The sequence below is a fragment of the Pezoporus wallicus genome, unplaced genomic scaffold (assembly GCF_028554395.1).
Source record: "Pezoporus wallicus isolate ANWC-B61680 ecotype Strahan unplaced genomic scaffold, APGP_CSIRO_Pwel_v1 contig_7787, whole genome shotgun sequence".
Classification (NCBI taxonomy): domain Eukaryota; kingdom Metazoa; phylum Chordata; class Aves; order Psittaciformes; family Psittacidae; genus Pezoporus; species Pezoporus wallicus.
Window position 1 is genome coordinate 110,392 of NW_026639382.1, and position 19,467 is coordinate 129,858.

General features: G+C 56.4%; 1 long non-coding RNA gene across 1 annotated transcript; it reads right to left on the reverse strand.

Annotated features, from left to right (window-relative positions):
* Positions 1-5,989: 5,989 nt before the first annotated feature.
* Positions 5,990-19,423, reverse strand: LOC130602062 (uncharacterized). The gene is made up of 3 exons (XR_008972808.1): positions 19,308-19,423; positions 6,490-6,573; positions 5,990-6,045 (listed from the first exon to the last, which is right to left on the reverse strand). It is a non-coding gene; the product is annotated as an uncharacterized LOC130602062 (long non-coding RNA).
* Positions 19,424-19,467: the final 44 nt, after the last annotated feature.

Here is a 19,467-nt window from a genome sequence, read left to right on the forward strand (position 1 = left end):
GTGTGTGTTTAGCAATGCAATGGCTTAAGCATGAGAGCAGCAGGATTCCTGGGGTCAGGAGGGCCGCAGAGGTTTGTTAGGAGCTCAGCCAGTTGTGTACAACTCCTTACTCCCCACACTTTGGCCTTTCAGGCTATGCACACACATCCTCCTAGGCCAAGGAAAACCTGGCTTGAGCAGAGCTGCAGTTGGCTGGGTAGGGAAGGCCACAGCTTGAATCTAGCCTGGCCTGGAGCTGAACAAGGTCTTTTGGATTAGATGCTGCCTGGCAGCCTCGGTGGTACCCGCTCAAGGCCTCTCTGCAGGCTTGGGAATGTGTCATCCTGCTTGGAGATCTCAGCAGAGGATAAGGAGGAGCTGGGTGGAGAAGATGACTCGGTGGTTTCAGAAGGTTTTTATCAGCAAGAGGATTTCAACCGCAGCAAGATAACCTGGTGCTAATGGCATTGCCTTTGTAGGATAAATCCCATACGTGTTCTGCTCAGGAAGGCATTTGGTGAACAAGAGAACCCAGGATCAGTCTTCTTTCCGAGCTGTTATACAATACTAGTGTGGGGTTAAAAACCTAACAACATCTGGGAATAATCAAAGCTGCTCGGGCTCTGGGAAAGCATGGCTGGAGAAAGTTGGAAGGAAGCAACTTGAAAGCTCAGCATTGTTAAAAACAGTCTGGAAGCCCTAGAAATGAAAACTAGGGTAACATCTACAAAGAGTGAGGAAATATCAAGAGAAGGATCTAATATCCTCTGAGGAACAGAGAGGAGCCAGAATGAATTGTAATGCTCGAGCCTCTACTAAGCTACAGGGCATTTCAAATTGCTTTGGAACAAACAGATCTGCCTTTCCTGCGGTTTCCACTGGCAAGAGAGCAGAGGGAAAGACCAGGGCTCGGTCTTAAAAACAGCCTAGGGAGTGGAAGTGTGATTTAATGGCAGATCATCACAAGCCTCCAAAAGCCGGGTAATGCCGCTGCAGAGCCTGCGGTGAGCGGTACCTGCCAGGGCTGGCTCGGAGGGATGCAGGGCACACAGCAGAGGTTCAGGGCCACATTGCATCCCTGGCAGCTCCACCAGCCAGAGGGCAGCTGGGGCAGGAGGAATGTAACCCACGGGCTGTGCTTTTCCAGGCAGCAGGACGCGTGCTTGTGCTGGCTCATGGCATCGCTGCGGGAAGGGGAGCGGGTGGATCGTGGTACCTGAGACACGTTCCCAGTGGAGGGTAACAGCGTCCTGCTGCCTCCCACTGCGGAGAATGGAGACAAGCTCACTGTGAGGCTGCAGCTCAAAGGACAGTGGGTTTGGGGTCATCCTCCGAGAGGGGTGGATAACCCAGGGCTGGCAGCTGGAAACAGTGCCCACGGGGGGTGTCTGGCTGGCAGCAGGGATGTGGTGCTCTGTGAGCTTCCTGAGCTACCTGCAGCACTGACCCTGCTCCGTGTGCAGGAGCTTCCCTGGGGTGACTTGGAGAAAGGCCACGGAGCCAGCTCTCATCAATGGAAATCCCCTCTTTCAGCATCACTGGGGAGGCAAGTCTGTTGTTGGGAAATAGCCCTGATTTATAGGGGCTTTAGTCTTGAAAAGCCTCTCTCAGTGCCTTCCATTCCTTCTTCACCAGCTCTGGTGGAAGGTGTCCCTGCCCGTGGCAGGGGATTGGGACTGCGTGAGCTTTAAGGTCCCTTCCAACCCAAACCACTCTGTGATCACTTTACATCTCCCCCTGCTTCTGCCCCTGGCTGGGTCTAGGCTAGAAGCCCCCACCATCTCCAGGAGATGGAAAAGCAGCCTGGGCATGGGGATGGTGGAAGGACAACAGGGCCACGGAAATGGTTAAAGATCTGGGGAGTCTCTGCTGCATCTTCCACGACAATCTGGCCTCCCCAGCATCCTTGTAAATGAGAAACCGCATAAGCCTCACACTCTATTATTGCTACAGAGCATTAAAGTCTCTCATTTAGGATAAACATTCTCATCTCCAGCAGAGCATGAATAACATTAAATGAGATAGTTAAAATGTTTCAGGCCAATTATAGCCCTGGTGTAACTTCAGCAGAGTTACACCAGGGATTAATTTGATCCGGAGAGCTCTGCCTCCTGTTCTGAACTGGGATTCCAGTGCGGGTAATTGCATCCTGCCTCTCTCTGCTTCCTCAGGAGTTTTAATTGGGTTGAATGGGCTCAACTTCTGCTCTTTTCTTCTGAAAGCCACCAAGTTTCCAAACTGCTGCTCCAAGCTGAGAGCTCTGCTGTGTTAGTGCAGGTCTGTCTGCTCTGCCTCGGGGTGCAGCCTGCACCCCACTGTACCTGCTTGCTGGGGAAGCCGTAGTAAAGCTGCTGCCCCAATCTCATGCTGGGGGGACTAGCCCTCACCTCCCAGCCTGGATCCCAAACCAGGCTCCTTTTGCACTGGGGCAGGCAGCTGGACTCTCTCCCTCTTCCACTTCCCAGCCCTCTCAGTAAATCAGTGTTAATGAGGGACATTTGACCCTCTCTTCAGCAGCCTTAAGAAGCATTTTTGTTCCATGAGATAAGAAACTTGAAGCAATTTCCTCCCCCTGCTTCTACTGGAGTTTTTAGGTTGATTTTTCTTCCTTTTGGAAAAGTTCTAGGAAACAAGCAGTCTTTAGGAGGTCTCTGGAGCACGAGCAGAGGAGTGACGGTGGTGTCTGATATGGAGTGATGGAGCAGACAGGCTGGTCAAGATGGGGTTATCCAAGTCCTGGTGCACTTGGTCCGTCAGAGCGATCACATGTGCAACTGAGGCAGGAGGGTCAGAGCTGGGAAAGTGTGTTTGCTGGCTGTAGACAGGAATTTAATCACCACGTTGGAGCCTATACAGAGCTATATGTCCTCCAGAGCCAACTGCATACAGGGGCGATGATGCGGGGAGGGGTGCTGGGAACGTTCTCCTTCACAGATTTCCAGGACTTCCTGCTCCTGTGTGGTCCCTTTCCCTTCTCACAGAGAAATGATGAAAACAGACAGTGAGATAAACCCCAGGGAGCTGAGCCCAGCAAGGCCCCAGCTTCACCCCCTCCTCCAGGCTGCATGGGGCTGCTGGTCCCACACCATCTCCACCACCCTTTGAGTATAATCCCCTCGCCTTTCATTTCCCTTTTGGTTTATCCCAAAGTGTATTTTAGTGGGGACAGAGATGAAAAGGAAAGCAGAGATGTCACAATGCTTCCTCCTCAAACAGCATCTCCTCAGCAGGACCACGACAGCACAACCACGATGGTAGGACCATGGCCTTCAGCCTCCTGGCCCTGAGAAAACCATCATCATCCATCCCATCCCCTGGACAACCCCCAGTGACACCGTGGGGGCTGTCACCATCAATTCTGTGTTTCTGGTAAAGCAGAGCGTGGTTTTGGCCAGCAGAGAGGATGCAGTTAATGAGGGTTAAGCAGGTTCCCACTCCCACCCACCAAGAGCCTGCCGGGACCATCGCACATCTCTGCACAGACAGCAAACACCTCGCTGCAGCCAGCAGCAGCCCTCGTGCAGATGCTTGCTCCAGGCAGCTCGCTCTGAGCTAAGCTGCTGCTCAGTGAGTAAATAAAGAGCGTTTCTCACGGAAGCCAGCCTCCCGAGGTCCCCAGGCGGGGAGCTGGCCTTTCCATGGCTCAGGAAACCTTTATCCCCCCCAACCTACCCCGCCTCCGAGCAGTGGATTTAGCAAGCGATGTTTGCACACCCAGGTTTGCCGTGCAGTCACCCCGTTCCCGGCAGCGCCGTGACATTTGCAGGCAGCATTCCCAGCTGGTCCCGCTTTGGCCTTTCTGGGATTTTTCTTTGTGGGTTAGGCCAGATGGAGGGAAAGGTCGGAGTTAAGTGATGGTGAGCTCCACACTCGGCTCTGGATGTTCCCAAAGCCCAAGATGACTGTGCCTGTGCTAACCCTGCAGATCTGGGCTGCAGTCGGGTCGCACCAGGTTCTCTCCTAGTCTTTGGGGCTGACGTAGCTCCAGCATGTATGCATCTTTCCTGGGGCTCCCCTGCATCCCTTGCAGATCCTCCTTGTTGCTCATCGCTGCCCACCCAGAGCTGAACAGCCTCTCTGCTGCTAAGCCCCTGACCTTTATTTTCCCTTAAATCAATATATAAAAGCTGTGCTACAGCAATCCCAGCGTGTCAGGGGAGCTCAGGTGATTTATATCATCTGAGGAGCTGATTCTGCTTTTGAGGCTTCAATCCTGAGAAGCTTTTGTCTTTCCAGCCTCCAATCTCTTCTGTGCTGCCTTCAGCATCTATGTTGTGCTCATCCCCTGGCCCCCGCTTCCTGGCATTATTGACTCTCCATCTTGCTTTTAATCTGCTATAAAATGAAGCAGCTCTGGGTAAACCAGCAGTTTTATTCTTCCTGATCATAATATTTCCTTTACCATGAGCTGAGATTGGAAATGTTTAATGAAAAAAAGCTTGGGGGGGGAGAGGGGGGGAATCTATTAGGAAAACTCTATAGGCATTTGTGCAGTTCTCACTGTGAAGAGCCAAGCCACAGGGAGCTCTTGCCTGGCCTTAACTTGGTGATGGGGAGGTGACCCTACAGGATGGGGAGAAGGTGCTGCCATCAGCCAGGAGCATCCCAGGCAGGAGCCACATCCCAGGCGCCTTCCCTGTCTACTTCCCCCATTGCTGTGTCCTGCTGGTGGGTGCAGGAAAGGAGCCAACAGCCTGGTTTGGGTGCAAAGGGGGTGTATTTAGCACTGAAACTTCCTGCCAGCCGTGGTGAGGCCGGTGCAACCGTGCCTGCAGGAGGGATGCTGCTGTGTGACTACGTCACTCTCCAAAGACCTGTCTCCTTTTGACTTGGATATTGTCAAAAGCTTTGGGGACCGCTGTTGTGGTCAGGTTGAAGCTGTTCTTCGCAGTGACCAATCGATAGGCGCTCATCAGCTTTCTCCATCAGAACATTTATTGTTCCAACAGGCCACGGAGCTCTCCAACAAGTGAAGGCTCGCGCAAGAAATCATCTGCCGGGTTTGGCAGCAAACAGAAAACAGGAATATTTATCTTTATTCTAAACCCAAATTTTTGTGGCTAAATAGAGCCAAAAATACATCTCCCCCCCCCCCCCCCCCCACTTCCCCCAGACATGAGACATCGCTGAATGTCGAAAGCAACTCTTCCCCGCCACAAATGGACCAAATAAACCCAGCACGAGACTGCTGTTTAGCAGAAACAGATGTGCCTCTAATGCTGTCATCTACAGCAAGCTGCGTCTGCAAACTCATCTTTATGGAGGTATTTATAGAGATGGGGAAGCTGCCGAGGGGGTGCAGAGCCCAGCGCCAGGGGTCACCCCATGCCTGCAGGCTGCTTCACGGCTCTTGGATGGCATCGCTGTGGGGCTGATGGCTCCCCCCAGGGCTCAGCCTTCAAACCAGGCCGACTCCTCTTCTGCAGCAGTGTTTAACCCAGTGCCAGGTCCTCCCTGAGCTGTGGAGGGGAGATGTGAGATGCTGGCATGGGTTGTTTTGCTGGCTGGGATGTGCCGGGTGCAGGGGAGCTGCAGGGGGAGAAGGAATCGTGGTTAATTCTTTGTGGAAAGGATTCTTCCCTGTGAGGGTGCTGAGGCGCTGGCACAGGGTGCCCAGAGAAGCTGTGGCTGCCCCATCCCTGGCAGTGTTCAAGGCCAGGTTGGACACAGGGGCTTGGAGCAAGCTGCTCTAGTGGAAGGTGTCCCTGCCCGTGGCAGGGGTTGGAGCTGGAGGAGCTTTAAGGTCCCTCCCAACCCAAACCAGGCTGGCATTGTATGAGGATTCTAAGATTGTTTGCAGAGAGCAGGGATGATAAGATTATGATCCTTGGAGGTTCTTCAGAAGGGAAGGAAGAGCAAGGTGAGTCCCTGAGCTGCCCATAGGCATTCAGCAGTTCCTTATAGACTGGAGGGGATGAGGAAAGACAGCCTCAGTTCCCCCCCGAACCCCACACACGTGTCCCAGCCCGGGCCAGTGTCCCCTCGACTCCAAAGGTGTAAGTTGCCCTACCTGTGCTGGGAGCCACAGATGGACAGGCAGGAGCTGGCCCTCCCTCCCTGGAGTCACTGTGCAGGACACAAAGCCACATCAGTGCCAAATCCCCATGTCACTCACATCCCAACCCAGCCTGGCTGGACCACCACCAGCTCTGCTGCCTTTTCTGTCCCTCTGAGATGCTCCTGGCGTCCAGGCCGGCACAGAGGAAGGGCTGGACGTACCCTCACTTGGTATTTGAGCTGCTACTGAAAGTGATGGAAAAATGGGCTTTTCCCTTCCAATCTGAGTTCCAGGTTCTATTCCTTCCCCCAGAGCGAGCCAGTATTCCGGAGCCTTCACAGCCTCAATGGTAGGCAGAGACCTATAAATCCTGGGTGAAACAGGAAGGAACCATCATTAAAATGCCTGAGGCGTCTGTGAGCAGGGCAGAAAGGCAAAGCCCAGGCTTTGTACCCCAAGCTAGCACAATTCCCCCAGAGCTGCCTCTATCCCAGGTAACTGCTACACCCCACCTGGCTTTGACTCCGGAGCAGTGTTACGTGGCGTGAGGATCGGAGCCAGCGTCTCTCCTGGTCTCTTCTTCTCCCTCGGGATACCTGGGAACAGAGGAGATGGGTGAGCTGTGGGCAGTGGTGCCAACTGCAGCTCTTTCTCAATGAAAGTGGTGACGTGCTGCAAGAAAAGGCAGCTTTGAATCAAAGAAATAATGACAGAAGCCTCCTTTTCCCCATGTCCCCCCGGCTCTGCAAAGCAGCCTGGAGCTGCAGGGAGACCAGGCACCGCAGCTCAAATCCCACAAGGAATTGCTGCAGCACATTTTAGCCTGGAATATGCTGATTTTATCCAACGATTCTTCTTTGTTGTTCTTTTTGCCAGGAAATAAATAAATCATGCAAGTCCTCCATCACCCTCTCTCCAACCAGCTGTCCCTTTATCACAGCCCAGCCTTCCCCTGGGCTTTGGAACTGGGTCAGTGAGCGACATCCAGCAGCAGTTGCTCCCCACTGAAATTCATAGAAAGCAGAGATGGCCCCTGGGTGCTTTGGAGTGGGCCAGCTTTGCTTTGCAGCGCCAGTCTCAGCCAGGCCGAGTGGGGTGGCTGGAGAAGAGGGCGATGCATCGCTTCCCTGCATCCCTCTGCCACGTCAGCGCTCATGGCTTTGCATCTTTGCTGCCAGGCAGGGACTGGATGTCTTTGAACCTCTATCCCCAGCCAGAATTGGCTGAAATGAGCCATCAGGCTCAGAAGCCATCTTTGGGGAGCAGTGACGTGTGTGTGCATGGACACACATGCAGAGCATAATTGCCCAGCACTTGCTGCCCATGGAAACCAGGCGAAAGAGGGAGCAGCTTCACCCTGCGGTTCCTGCCCTTGCTCTGCTTTGTGTTCTCTGCCTGGTTACACCTGGTGGTAAAAGGGAATTGTGCTGCCCTGGCTGGGGACTGGGTCTTGGGATGGAGCTGGTCTCATCCAAAGGAATGTGGCTGAAACAAGTCTGGGAACCTCCTTGAGCTGCAGAAGGAGCCCTGCAGGGACCAGAGAGGTGGTAAAAGCCATCCCCACCTCCAGATCCCCAGCTTGCTTTCCCGCTGCTGAAGCACGTGCTCGAATTCGGGGTCACTCTCAATAACTTGCTCAGAAATCAGAAGAAGAAGCCAGAGACACTCTGAGTCACTGGCATGTTGTTACCAAGGACACTAAGGTTCCTGATTTTGAAGAAGAGATTAATTACATTCTACAAATAGACATTTTCTCCGCATTGAAGAGCAGCAAGAGCTGGTTCTTTTCGCGTCGCTCATTATGTAGCAGCAGGTAGTATTGTGACAGATGTAGGAATCCAGTGGTATTGTCACTTGGGTTTAATCATCAGAAAGCTTTCTTCTCCGGGTCAGCCCCTTGTGAGGATTTGTAATATTTACATAGCACTTGGGGCTGGCTTCTTTATTGCTGGAGTCTGGATTCGCTCGTCAGTCTCTCATTATGCATGTGCCAGTATTAATTGCATTTAGAAATGCGATTCCAAAGGCAAAGTGAGAGCTATTTAGACCTCCATTCAGCTTGAAAGACAGCAGCCTTCTGTGTGACAGCTCTCGAGATGTTCTTGTGCTCGGCTTTCTCTCCAGCTGAAAAGCAGGTGTTGGAGCGGGTTGGTGCCGGAGCCACTGTACCAGCACTGCCTTTTGTGCATGCCCAGACATTTATATAACCGACAGGATAATGACTCCGCAGAAGTGGCACAGAATTGACCCTTCTGGTACTGGATTCAAACACAGCAAGGTAAAGAGTGGATCTGCTCAGCTGCTATACAGATAGAAGGGGGAAAGTGATGCTAAGCCTGGAGAGAGGGGTGTATTTCACTTGCCAGTGGCTATGGGGGTTATTTACCAGCTCAGCTGTGCCTGCAGCACTTTGGAGCCGTGTTTATGGCCTTGCTGATGTATTTAAGCCGTACAGGAATTCAGCTGACACTTGTCTGTGCATGCCTGCTGCGCACTGATTGCTCCAGCAGCACCGGAGATGCAGAGCCCTGCCTGGGCGGTGGAAACAAGGAGGCCACGTCCTGTGTCCCAAAGGGAATGAAGCTGGAAGGTTAAATCCCAAGGATGCCAAGCTACCAGCTCTGTTTTCTCCAGCCTGAGGTGCAGAGGGTCTGTAGAGGGTTTGTTCTTGCCTTGCAGCGCAGTGTGTGGGGTGCGACAAGGGTGTCCTCATGGGGGGATTGATCAGCATAGGCACTCCACGCTCCCTCTCTCCATGGCGCTGGCTCCCAGTCCTAGGACAATAACCCACCTGAGGCGCAGGGATTCATGTCCAGCCTGTTTGTGAGGGGGCTGAGAAAGCAGCAGTAGAGGCAAATCCTTGTTTCACTTCCCCAAATTGCTTCCTTTGGTTTGCCATAGTCCAGCCCTGCCTTCGCAAGTCCCTGACCTGATCCCTCTCCAAGAGCACCCATGGGGAACACGTTCCCTCACAGACCCAGCTTTTCCAGCAGGCTCCTTTGGGTGCTCAATGGCCCTGCATCCCCTGTGCTGGACCAGCACCAAGACCAAACCCTGGGCTCTGGGACAGCAGCATCTCTACCTCCCAAACCCACACGCGCATCCGGAGCAGGCAGTGAGCTGCTCCTGCCGGGAAGGGCCTGCAGGGGAAGAGCATGAGAAAGGCAAACAGAGCAGACACCCGTAACCAGCCCTGGCCCCTGGCCAGCACCTTCTCATTAAATAACACAGAAACCAAAGGAGAAATCACTGCTCGCTGAGGAAACCCAAACGCTGAAGCCCAAGGAGTCCCCCTTGACCTTCCTGTCCCTTGATGGGAGGTTAGCCCAGGGCTGTGTTTCAGCTTGCTTTCCAGCTCTGGTGAGATGGGGATAGCAGACCCCATGGCCAGGTTAGGAGGAAACCTTCAAACCACCCTTTCTGAAGGGTGTCAGCCAGCTCTGGGGGCCAACCCTGACCCCACAGACCCACGGCTGTGCCCTCCAGCCCTGTGAGTGTGGGCCAAGGACAACCCTCACTGTCCCTGGCAGCCTCAAGGCATATAAATAGAAGATGAGACGTGAAGGAGGTCAAATGGGCAGAGGATTTCACATAATCTGATCTTGCCTGGGCTGTTCATTTGTGTCCTTTGCCCAGGACACACGCTCTGCTTCGCACACGGGCACGTCAGTGCCAGAAGGACGTTCCTGCACCGAGGCAGCTTTATCCCATGGAACATGTGGGCTCCTCCTGTCTTTTTCTTCACCCTGTGCTGCTTTTCAGGGATGTCTTTAACCCAGGGGTCATCCAGACCGGTGCACGTGGGGAAAATCCTGGTCTTTCTTGCTGTATGGAGTCCTGGTGCCAGCCCAGCTTGAGCCTGGACCTCACCAAACTCCAGTTGGATCAAAACCGGGCTGGGGCTCTGGTGCTGTTGGTGGTGTGGAGGATGCTTCCTGCCCTCCATCATGCGCATCTGAAGCCTCGGTCTGTTCTGCCTTGGTCCCCTCTACCACTTCCCCTCGACCCTGGCCAGCAGCACTGGCTTTTCTGGCTTCTGGTACTTCTCTTTTCTGAAATATGAAAGGCTGGAGACAAATTCCCTCCTGGTATAAAGCTGTCAGTGGAACTGCTCTGATTTATGCCAGTGCAGAGCACGGTAAAGAGATGAATGTCTCAAATTGAGCAAGTAGAAAACCTCTTCATGGCCACCGGTGTTTAATGGTGAGAGCAATTAATCACCTAAAGAACTAATCTGGCGCCGTACGGATTCTCTGGGGGCTGGTGCCTTTGCACCAGTGCCTGTCTGAGAGCTGCAGTGGGGCTCAGAGGGAGCCTCTCCAGCTCATCCAGCTGTGAGTGTCCTCGTGCTCCCCAGGTCCATGCCAGGAAACCAAGGCTTGAGCTGTTGGTTCAGGTGCCAGCGCACTCCATCCCTGCACTGCATTGCTGTCTCACCAGACACATTGATGATGATGGTGATGGTGAAGGCAGTCGGGTGCGGGGTCTGACCAGCCTGTGGGACACTGGTTTAGACGTGGTGAAGTCGTGCTTCTGCAGGAGCGGAGATGGCCCAGGCAGCCCCAGCATCCCTCCCAACCCCAGCTCTTTCAGCTCCGAGGTTTTGTGCTTTCCCAATGCTTGCTCCTAGCAGCAAGGACAGCAGTGGCTGAGCCATAAACCAGCAGCCCTGACACCTTCTCCCACACCTGCACGCCTGGCTTGCAGTGACGGGGTGCCGAGCCAGCCACAAAGATGTCCCTGCACCCCTGTCCCTACCACCCTGAAGGCAGCTCATGCCTGCTCCTACGGCTGGTTCTGCCACCGCAGGGCTGCCAGCACCACTGGCATCACAGCCTGTGTGCAAGCCCTGCAGCTTCCCATGGCATGGACCTGCAGGAAGGCAGCTCTGCCAACCTCCCCATCCATTTCTGCTCGGAGGGAGCCTCAACCTCTGCAGCGAGCTCATCAAGCTCAGGCACTTGATGAGTCTTTAGTTCAGGCAGTGCTGCAGGTAGCACAGGGAGAGCCAGGGGCACACAGGCCCTGAGATACCTTCCCTGCTTCGACTCTTGTTCCCCCCTCCCCTGACATTGTCTCACTAGGTCTCACTAGGTGCCAGTTCAAGCTCCCCACGCTCACGGCTCCAGTCTCTGGTGAATGGATTTGCACGTCTCCAGCAGAAACCTCGCTCCGAGGCTGGCGCTGGAGCAGGCGGCCCCATGGCAAGCGTGGAGCCGAGCGGGTGCTGAACGGGAGCAAAACCCCCTCCCGAAAGGCACCGGGAGCTGCAAGCAGTGGAAGGCGCAGCCGCCGGCAGCGTGCCCGTGGCACAGCGGGGATGCTCGGAGCAGGAGGTGACCCTGCGCGCCCGTGGTGGCTCTGTCACTGCTGCGATGCGGGACTGCAGCAAGTCCCTTCCCATCTGCTGCCTGCCACTGCCTCCGAGCCAGGACGTGTGTTTGGGCACAGAGCACAGCGCAACAGGGCCACGGCTGCCGCAGGGTGGCTGCTGGCTCTTCTGAGAGCCAACGTGGCCCTGGTGCTCTCAAGCATCCTCTGCACCCAGATGCTCATCCAACCCCCCCAGCATCCCAGGGACCTCCCCGGGGCTGTTTCACACCAGGTGAGGGTTTGGCTGCTGGGTGTCGTTGGCAGCCTGGTGACGTCCCCATGCTGAGAGCACCGCTCAGTCTCCGCAGCTCAGGCACGAGGACACACAGGCAGCCATGCTGCTTGCCTGGATGGGCAGCAGGATGCTGGACCGCTCCATCTGGGAAACGCCTTGATTAGTGTGGGTGAAAGCATCCCAGGAGTTCAACCCTGGCCCTTCACACCAGAGAGACAGGGGAGCAATCCTGCATTTCCTCCTTGCTCGTGCTGGTACAACAGGGAGGAGGTGACTCCTTTGTGCCCAGCACAAGGAAGTGGTGAATGCTCCATCCCTGGCGAGGGTGGACGGGGCTTGAAGCAAGCTGCTCTAGTGGAAGGTGTCCCTGCCCGTGACAGGGGTTGGAACTGGATGAGCTTTAAGGTCCTTTCCAACCCAAAATGTTCTATGCTTCTAATGATTGTCTCCTGGTGTCACTCAGAGGAATGAAACTACAAGAAAACTAAATACCTCCAAAGACATCTCTTAGGCTGAGTAGCGAGATCCTCCACCCCAGGGCCTCCCCTCACCCACTTATCCCAGCCCCAGGGAGCCATGGGGATGGGAAAGGGATGGGAAGATGTTGGGAAGGAGATGGGAAGGGGATGGGAAGGGGATGGGAAGGGGATGACAGAGCACGTACGGTTCGACTCTGTTGGAGAAGCGGCGCCGCAGGATCATGACCAGTGTGCCAAGGAGCAGGGCTGTGGTGCACATGGTGCTGCCTCCATCCCCACGCTCCTGCAGGCTGTCACCGTGCCCTCTGGCCCGGCAGCCCGGCAGCTCTCCCCAGCACCCAGCTGAAGGCTCCCAGGGCTGGTTTCAAGAGGGATTAGGGCAGGATCCAATGGAATTAAGGACACACAAGGACGTTCTCCTCTGACCTGTGGGCAGGAGGGAGCCAAGTGGCTGCTCCGTGACCAATTGAGCACTTAATAGGTTTTGGCACGTGGTGCTCTTGCCCCAGCTGGTCCCCAGGTGACCTTTGATGAACCAAGCCCATTCCCACCCCGACCACCCCACTGCTGCCCCAGGGCTGGGTGCTCCCCTCTGCTCCCCCCTTTCCCATGTGCCTCCCTTTTCCCTCTTTCACCACATTCCTCCTTTTCCCTTTCCCTCCAGCTCCTGTGTTCCTCCTCCTGCCAGACCTGCATCAACCCGCTCCCTGGCTCCGCTGATCTGACAGCCTCAGACCTGCCTGCCATTCCGCATGGACGCCTCTCACGCAGCTGATCCAAGACCTTGTCTGCATCCTCCCCTCGCCCAGGCTGGGTTTGCCTCCTCCTCCCCACTCTCCCATCACTCGACAGCCCCCGTCACACCCCTCCCTGCAGGACACGGCTCTGGCCCCACAGTCTCCTGCAGGACCTCTGTGCCCATAGTCTTCCACTTTCCCTTCCCTTTAAGCTCCTTAGATGTCCCTGCCCACGGGCAGTGAAGTGTCTTCACACACCTTGCCCCGGGTCAGTCCTTTGCGACGCAAAACGCATCTGGAATGGAGTGACTTGGTGGGTTTAGCTTGAAGAGAACAACTGGGAAAGCAGCCACTGTAAGAGAGAGGGTGAGGGGAAGATGCATGCCCATGAACACAGAGGGGTTTAATGGCGCATGGAGGTCCTGACTTGGAGAAGAGGCAGGAAGACCAGGGTAGCGGCTTCCCGGGCAGCCATGGGTCAGACAGGGGCTGACATGGGACTGATGCTGGCCACAGCAGAAGGAAAAACCCCAAGCTGGGCATTCCCGTAACTCAGCTGGAAAACAGCTTCTTCCTGCAACCTGATTTTGAAACCAAAACTAAATCCAAGCAACCTACGTCAATCCAGGTTCAGTGACCGGTTGGGTCTGAAAGAGAGAGCAAAGCAGAGCTTCCCAGGAAGCCTGGCTTTCCATCTGCATCCAGCCAGGGCCAGAGATGCCCTCAGATCCAGCCATGTGGGCATGTCCTCTCCAAGTGCTCCAAACCCTAAAACCAAGGCACGAGCAGCACTTGAAATCTCAGTAAAGCCAAATCCCTCTAAGCCCATCCAGTAAACAGTCCCCATCCCTGAACGTGGGGGTCAGCCAGGGGCAGAGGGAATGGATCAGCCTCGCTGCTGGCGCCAATGTGATGGGAAGCCTTGGGGAGAGCGGTGGAAGAAGCAGCCCGAGTGTGTCCTGCAGCCAGCTGGAAACGGGAGTGAACGATCCCTTCCCGAGTGGAAGTCAGGCCGGAGGGCGCGGAGCTGCCTTGCACAAGGCACCGGGGAGCGCGGGGCGGCCGAGCCCTGTGTCCTGGCTGGAACACGCTGGGCTCCAGGGAGCACGTTTCAGTGTGCTCTGAAGCCATGGAAGCCCCGTAAACAGCGGCTGCTGCCGAGCTGGAGCCCGGGGGGCTGCAAGGACCTGCTATTGCCTGGCAATAGCACCGCGGCTTTCGCTACCCCTGCGAGGACATCGCTGCTCGCCGAGCCCCAACCGCACCGACACCAGCAAGGGCCCCGCTCTTGCTCCTCCGTGGGCTTCTCGATAACCACAACTTGGGCTGCTCCACCATAGGCACAAGCCCTGGGTGCTCCCCGGGTGTGAAAGGGGCCATCAATGCCACTCGGTTGACATTGGGTGACCTCGGCAGCCCAGGCTCGCCCCGCATGGGTGCGTACGGCTTCCAAACACCCTTGATTGACGCCGAGAGCTGCTCGGTTCAAAGGCAAGGTAATGTGAGCAGATTAGTTAATGCTTCTTGCCCTAGCCCCTGAGAGCAGGGCTGGAACGGCGAGGCAGCCTTAATGGGTTTTGAAGGCTTTTCTTTTTAAGATATGAATCAATGAAGCTGTACGGGGAGCATGGATAATGTGATCGGAATAAGAAACAGGGCTTGTCTTTGAACCGGAGCGAGGTCCCTGACGGTGTTTACTTCATGTCCTGGCACCAAATGCAAGATGACATGAATATATTAGCTTCCTGGCTTTCCTGAGCAACCCCTGCCATGCTCACACCAGCTTCAGGAAGGAAAAGAGCAGCAAAGAGGATCTGTTTGGAAGCGCTGACTTGGTACCCAAGGACCCTGTCATCCTCGCTTACCGCTGACGGGTCCGGCTCTGACAGGGGCTGTGCTCCCAGGGGGTGGCTGGTTCCTGCCGTGGGGAGAGCTTGGCATGGGGGGCACATGGAGGGGAAGGTGGTGGCACCACCAGGGTCCGAGGAAGCGCAGCGGCTGGCTGGGGCCTTGCCCATGCAGCCCCGGGATGCTGGATCTGGCACCTGAGCCTCTTGCTTCATCCCTCCCGGCTGCATCATGAGGCCTCGGTTTCCTCAAATCCCAGTGTGGGACTGGGGGTGGTGAGCAGTTCCCAGCACGGGACCAGGTTGATGTGAGTGGGAAGCGCTCTCCAGGGCTGCCTTGGCAGCTTCTTACCCTGCCGTGCCCTGCCTGTGAGCACCGGGCAGCACCCAGCTCTGCTCCCGGGGCCCCTCTCTGCTTCCTCCTGTTCCCCAGCATTGCCCGATCCTTGGGCTCCTTTGGGCTGTGTGGGTTGGGAGCGCTGTTTCTGGGGAGGGAAGCAGGAAGCTGACACAAGGTTTGGGAAGGTCACGGGGAGGCTGCGCTCTCCCGGCTCACCCACCCCTGCCCGCTGCTGCCGAGGGTCCTGCCCATGTCCCCATCCTGTGCTCCCTTCCCGGGCATCACCCCAGCACTGTTGCTGTCCTGGTCCCCGGAGCATCTCCCCCATCCTGTTCCCATATGTGGGTGATGAGGTCGAGGTTAAGGTGGCCCCAGGTCTTGAGGCCCCCTCTGGGAGCTGGGGGCTCAGGGCCGGGTCCCACTGTGGGATTTGCTTTGTGGCACCTCGGTCTCTGCACAAAGCCACATCTGTTGTACTTCAGCCCCTGAGCAGACGAACCCTATTTCCATGCAGGAAGGAGAGGGAAGGCTGGTTTGGTTTAAACACATCCCCACCAGCTCCAGTCGGCAGCACGGCCTGAGGTCTGGTTTCAATCAGAGGAGGAATGTCTGCTCCAGCTTTGTTCCATTCTGCTTCCTGGGGCTGCCCATGGCTGGGGCAGGACAGCAGCTCCCGCACTGCCACTTCCCTGGCCCTGCTCTTCCCAGAGGGGAGGACATGGAGCTGGGGGATCCCAGTCTCACAGTACTGCTGCTCTTTACAATGGGTGACCGAGCACGCCAGCAACGTGGACAACAGCTGCGTGATTACCCTGGCATCCCGCAGCATCCCGTGTGATGGAGATGCCGGCACTGCTGCCATCCCAGCTGGCTCGGGGGGGGGTCCTGTTGGCTGTACCCCCTTTTACCTCCCGGACGTGTCCTCCAGCCTATTCCCACAGCGATGGCTAAGAGGCCGCAGGCACTGCCAGCACAGAGCTGGAGCATCAGGACTGCGCACGGGTCTCCTGGGATCAGAGAAGCCGGGGAAGGAAACCTGCAATAAGTGCAGAGCATTTATCCAGGCTTTAGGCTAAATCCTTCCCTCCTGGGCAGCAGGAACTGCAAAGCCATTTCCTAAAGTCTTGTTATTCCTGTTCTGGACAGCACTTTGCAGTTAGCAGCAGGGCTGGATTAGGGGAGGGGAGAAGGGAATCATTGCTGGGGCAATGCTGGGTGAGCTGGGTGGCAACCGGGGGCTTCCTTCCAGCAGTGGTCAGGGTGACAAGTCCAGCAGCTTGGATGGGCTCTGAGAGCAGGACAAAGGAGGAGCACCCAAGGACATGCAATATACCATGGCCACATCGGTGGGAGCAAAAGTGTCAGATCCCTGTCCTCTTCCTCCTCCCTGTCCAGCTCTGAAGGAGGAGGAGCAGAGTCAGGGCTGCTCTTTTGGATGCCTTGGCTTTACCACACTGACATCTTCAGCCTTATTTCACTCGAAAGGCCAGGACTGCTCTGGGTCTGGCCAGGTTGGTGTCTTGAGGGTCTGGAGAGGGGTCCCAGCACCACACCAGCACCAAGGGCTTGGGGCAGCTCCTGCGGCTCCTTCCCGAAGCGCTCCCAGAGGGAGCTCCTGGGGCCAGCCCAGTAAATGGTGTTTGTGAGGAGGAGCTGACTTTGCAGGGGACACGTGAAGTGTCTGCGTACCAGGGAAGGTGGGCTCAGCCCCGAGGGTCTGGATGGGGGGTTTCCGCCTTCGCCCCGGAGGCAGTGGAGGAGGCCGGGGGGGGCTCTGCCATCATCCGCATCCCACGCGCCGGGGAGCTGAAGGCTCGGGATTTTTTGCCTTCACCTCCCACTCGAGGATCGGGAGCCAAGTACATTTCTCATTGCACCCAGCGCAAGGGAGGAGGAGAGGCGATGTGGGAGGGCACGGCGGGAGCGGGAAAAGCCGTCGGCAGGAGGGAGCAGATCCCGCAGGAGCACGGCGCATCCCGGGAGCCCGTCCTCAGCCCTGCGGCCGTGCGAGGGGACAACGGCTTGAGCAGGAGCTTCGCCTCTTCCTAGCGTGCAGAAGCTATGGGAGGAGCAGCTCAGGCTCCTGAGTGTCCCCTGTTGTGGGGACAGGTCTGCGGGAAGGAGGTGGAAAGGAGGGATGTGATGCTCCAGTGGAGAGGGGTGAGGGATCAGCGTGTTGAACTGGGATCTGAGAGAGGAGCACTGATTTCTTCCATGCGGATTACCCAGGCCCAGCCTTCCCACTGGCTGTGGGGACCACGTCCTCTGTCCCCATCCCTGGGCCACCCTCTGGGACAGCGACCAAGGGCAGCTTGGGCTGGGCAGGGCGAGCAAACGCCATCCCAGCCGTGAGGGCTGCCACCTCCCTCAGCACCAAAGGGTCACCAGATTCTCCATAGGGCTGCACAGGGCCTGCCAGTGCAATTCCCAGCCAGGATTTCCCAGCAATGGTGTCAACGCAGCATCCTTCTCCTTCTGGAACAAGTCGCCTCCTCACCCTGAGCCCTGGAGAGCCATAGTCATGGGAAACCATGGAAACAGATGGCTGGCATGTGACAGCGTGTGCCTGCACCCTGGGCCCCGATTTATGTCCCATGTCTGTGGTAAGATGCTGAAGTTCAGGGCTGTTGGGGTTCGTTTGGGATTTTGGGGCAGCGGAGCATCGCTGCTACTTCACCCACATCCCCTGTTTGCGGTACATGGGGATGGGGCTGGGCTCCTGCCGTCACAGAGCCACATGTGGAGTCCCCAAAGCGGGGACACCCAAGAGGGAGGCAAAACCTGGAAAAGGCTGGGGGATCTCTCACTTTTCCAGCATTTTCTGATATTCTCAGATTTCTAAATGGAGACTCTTGGGCCAAGACCCTTTGACTGCCAGGGCTGAGGAGCAAGGCGAAGGTACCAGAACTGACTGAAACACCAAGTGCAGAAGCTTCAAGAGTCCTTTTCTTTATGCAGGAAGTAATAAGCAGTGCTCCACCTGGGTTATCACCTGAGCCTCTAGTTTGAGGGTTTTCCCTTTTGGAAGCACCAGCACTGGTTTTAAGTTGCTCTGGTTTTAAGCTGGGTCTAACTAAGCGCAGCTGCTTTTCCACTGCATTTTAAGGGGAGGTGATCGGCTTGGCTGTGCCGCCCTGTGTCCAGAGCGTGGTGGCCACCTGAGGACATCGTAGCTAATGCCTGAGCTCGGGCTCATGGCCAGTGGACAGAAGACAAAGCTGGCCACTGCCAATCTGGTGATCTGGAAGCTGGTGGTGCTGTCACTGAGGACCTGAATGGTGCCCAGCCTCCAGGCAGGTAGGGGTGGCTGCTGAGCTTTCACAGCGTGGGTTTGGCAGCTCGCAGGTGAGCTGAGCTTTGTGTCCCTGAGCCGAGGGCTCCCACTCTGCCCCTGTATGAATCCAGTGGGACACCCACAGCGGGGGACCGGTGGGCAGCGTCTCCTCCATCTCTCTCCAGCTCTGCAGGAGCAGATGTGCTGACACTGCTGATCTGGCTGGTTTGGAGGAGCAGCACAGCAAAAAGCAGTGACAGATCTGCAATGCCAAAGCTCCAGCCCCAGATGGGCTCAGACCCCCAGCCCCTGCCTGCACCTCAGCCTGTCTGTCCGTGTGATGCTGAGCGCGCCCGGCTGCTTCCCTTGTGTCTGATCCCCCTCTGGGGGATTGCCGGTTATTACAGGTCCCTGTGGCGTTCCCGCTGTGCTGCGGGTGTTACATCCGGCTCGTCAGGGAGCTGGGGATGGCATTCGGGTAAAGGGCAGCCCAAAAGGACGCGCAGGAAGGCAGAGGGGAGCCTGGCGTGGAGGTGTTCCCGAGCTCCCCATCCCTGCCCAGGCACTCCAGAGCAAGAATCTGCTCCTTTCCCAAGTGCCTTAACTCTGGATCCCTTCACAGCTGGGTCCTGCCACGGGAAGGGGAGTCAATTCTTGTCAATAAGTCCCTGTGGGACGGACCTTGATCTCGTTGGGGTGGCAGAGGGATGCTGGGTGAGGGGGCGCTTTGGGGTCGCTCCCGGCTCTTCGTGCAGCCCAAGAATCAGAAGCAAATGAGGCTCTGTCCTTCAAAACACACAACACGAGAGCACGGGGGGAGCTGAGCGCAGGCAGCGCTTGGGCTAACTTCAGCTCACACTTTGGGCTCTGAATTTCCTCGGAGCTGTTTACAAGGGCTGAATAAAAACCTCCCACCCCCCCCCAGCACGGAGCTGATGTTGCCCAGAACATCCCCCTCATCCCTCCCTTTTGGGAAGGGAAAAAAAAAAACAGGGAAGGAGGGAGGAGTGGGAGAGAGGAGGAGAGAGGGAGAAAGTGAGCTCACGTTCACACGTTGGGAAAGAGGCTGGTCTTGCGATGCCTTTGAATATTTCACTTTTAGGCAGTTCCCCATCAGTCAGGCTCACGCATCCGAGCCGAGCTGAAGCCAACTCCAGCCATGGGCAGCACCAGGAGGGCTGAGATCTGATCGCACGCAGCAAGCC